We start from the raw sequence: 3,639 nt of genomic DNA on the forward strand, positions 1-3,639 counted from the left end.
CGCAAACAAGAAGGTACCGGGACTTATGAAGGATGAGAACAACGGTGCTGTTATGACGGAGTTTGTGGGTTTGCGCGCAAAGATGTACGCGACTCAAGTGGGCGACAGCAAGTGCACGAAGAAGGTGAAAAGTGTGAAGAGAAGCGTCGTCGCGAGAACGATCACCTTCGACGACTACGTGCAATGTCTGCGGAACGCAATCGAACTGACGCGACAACAGTCGTGCATACGATCCTAGTTGCACGAGGTGTTTACCATGTCGGAACGGAAGCTTGCTCTGAGCCCGCACGACGACAATCGGTACATCATCCATGGATCGACCGACACCTTACCGTGGGGCCACTACAAGATCCCTAACTTAGACTAGATTATGTTGTTGAGAGTGGCATTCACTTAGACACTGTTCAATTGGACACGTTGCAATTAGACACGTTGCAAATAGACACAGAATTTTAGACACGGTTCAATTAGACACGGTGCATTTGGACACGCACGAAAATGCGCACCGTTCATTTAGATACCGTTCAAATGCGCACTGTTCATTTGTACACAGAAATATGCGCACCGTTCAATTAGACACCGTTCACTTGCGCACCGTTCGTTTGTACACAGAAAGATGCGCACCGTTCAATTAGACACCGTAATAATGCGCACCATTCACTTAGACACCGGAATAATGCGCACCGTTCACTTAGACATCGCAATAATGCGCACCGTTCACTTAGACACCGTAATAATGCGCACCGTTCAATTGGACACCGTTCACTTGCGCACCGTTTGTTTGCACACAGAAAGATGCGCATCGTTCATTTAGACACCGTTCATTTGCGCACCGTAATAATGCGCACCGTAATAATGCACACCGTAATAATGCGCACCGTAATAATGCGCACCTTAATAATGCACACCGTAATAATGCGCACCGTAACAATGCGCACCGTAATAATGCGTACCGTTCACTTGGACACCGTTCATTTAGACACCGTCTATTTGGACACAAAGAGACTTCTTAATACAGATATTTAAGAAGTAAAAATTGTGTTTGCAATACATTTTATTGTACATGTGTGAAAAGGGGAGGGGCTCCGCCCCTCCTTCTGCACCCCCTTCCCGAAAAACATCTAACCTAACCTAACCTAACCTGTGTTACTACTATCATATATTATCACTTTTCATTGTCTAATTGTGTTCAAATAAACAGTGTCTAAATAAACGGTGTCTAAGTAAACGGTGTGCATTATTACGGTGCGCATTATTACGGTGCGCATTATTACGGTGTCTAAAATTCTGTGTCTATTTGCAACGTGTCTAATTGCAACGTGTCCAATTGAACGGTGTCTAAGTGCACCGCTCCCTGTTGTTGATATAATAATACATTAAATGAAGTATATGTAATTGTTTGTTTATTGTATTTAAAAAACCATACGTACTACTGTATAAAATAATTAAGAATAAAAGAAACTAAGTTGAAAGGCCGATCCGAGCAGTAAAATACAAGTTGGTCGTGTATCACAAAAAGTCTTTATTAAATAACACAGACGTTTTGGTCACTTGTTTGGACCTTCTTCAGTGTATACAAATGTGATTTAATAATAAATTAAAGAGTATAAGCGCAAAACATTGAAAAAGAAACAGAAAAACCTTGATTACAAATAAAAAAAAATAAATATAAGACTTATAATACATACTTGAAAAAGATAACACGCGAGCAGACAGCATCCAAAACAGTCAGCACAGGACACTGTGTACTAGCGCGCAATCTTAACATACATCAATATATACAAATTTCCCCACCATCATCTTATATACAAACATGTTTATATCCATAACAAAGAGAGCTAAATATCAAGTTGAAAACACATTTCAATTAACGGATTATCTTTTAGATTTAAACAGATCTAAGAAAGAGAAATAAGGTTTCAGTTCTTTGGTATCAGATTTGACATTGATCGGATTGTCTTGTAACTGAATATAGAGCATTTCAAAAATAGATCTATTATAAAAAAATTTTTCTTTATCTAAACTTTTTACATCGTTTCAAACAAAATCGTGATTATTATTTAAACGATGTTCAGTAACAACGGATAAAATATTTGAATTTCTATTAATCTGATTCCTATGCTCTTTAATTCTAGTTTTTAACATTCTCTTCGTCTGTCCAACATAAGAAGCGTTACAATTGTTGCAGTTAATTTGATACACCACATCTTTATTTTGATCATGATTTATTTTATCCTTACCAACCCTTACACATTTACTCAATTTGTTAAGACTTCGAAATGCCAACGAAGTTTCCTTACATTTTTTGAACAACTTAGAAAATGACATAGAAAAATCAGTTAAATAAGGCATAACAAAATAGTTAATATTAGTCTCACAATCATTAGACAGTGGGACAGTTTTACTAATATGTAAATGTAATTTGTCATTAATTAAAAACTTGACAGGTATATATATATATCGAACGGGTATCGAACGGCAACGAGCGTATGCAACCGTTCCCGATACGGATATCAAACGTCAAAAACGCGAACGGCAACGCGCGTATGCAACCGTTCCCGATACAGGTATTGAACGTCAAAAACGCAAACGGCAACGCGCGTATGCAACCGTTCCCGATACGGGTATTGAACGGCAACGCGCGTATGCAACCGTTTGAAACGCGTTTTTGACGTTCAATACCTGTATCGGGAACAGTTGCATACGCGCGTTGCCGTTCAATACCTGTATCGGGAACGGTTGCATACGCGCGTTGCCGTTCGCGTTTTTGACGTTTAATATCCGTATCGGGAACGGTTGCATACGCGCGTTGCCGTTCCCGTTTTTGACGTTTGATATCCGTATCGGAAACGGTTGCATACGCGCGTTGCCGTTCGCGTTTTTGACGTTTGATATCCGTATCGGGAACGGTTGCATACGCGCGTTGCCGTTCGCGTTTTTGACGTTTGATATCTGTATCGGGAACGGCTGCATAAGCGTTTTGTCGTTTGAAACGCGCGCTACGCTTGGCGCCGCGACCCCACAATTGTTTTAAATTATCGGTGATTAATTAGTTGCTGCGATTGTTGCGCGGTTGAAATCGAGAGGGAAGGGAGGCGCGACGATCGTAATATTTGTACAGAGCAAATATCAACCAACAACGAGTTTTTGTCCATCATCAAGGAGCTTTGCAGAGCGGGAGTAATTATAAATTGAGCCATTACTCAGCGAACATCGACAGTTTTATTTGCGCGCGATGAGCGTTAACAAGTTTGATTCACCGTTGCAAAGTCGCGGTTACGACTACAATGACGGAGAACGCTTTCGACTAGCTAATTTGCGCAATTACATACGCCACAACGCTCTCTGTTTATCCACATCATCGTTGTCACCTGAATATGATGCGAAGAAGCGTGTGATAACCCGATTGACGAAACCGCGAAACAGTTCCGTCGCCGCGACCAAGATCTACATAGACGACGCTTTCTTGCGAGCGTTCGACGCTGCAGTTATCTTGGGCGCAAACGTGGACGCGCTCTCGGACACTACAACGAACTCCATAGCAAAACTTAAGGAAACTGTGGATAATCTGCGAGATAGCTCCGCGACTGCGTTGTCGCGCGCTGAGGCAACGGAAAAGCGGTTGTCGAGCTTGGAGAA

This window comes from Pseudomyrmex gracilis, unplaced genomic scaffold (assembly GCF_002006095.1).
Source record: "Pseudomyrmex gracilis isolate BER0280 unplaced genomic scaffold, ASM200609v1 scaffold_1646, whole genome shotgun sequence".
Taxonomy (NCBI): Eukaryota; Metazoa; Arthropoda; class Insecta; order Hymenoptera; family Formicidae; genus Pseudomyrmex; species Pseudomyrmex gracilis.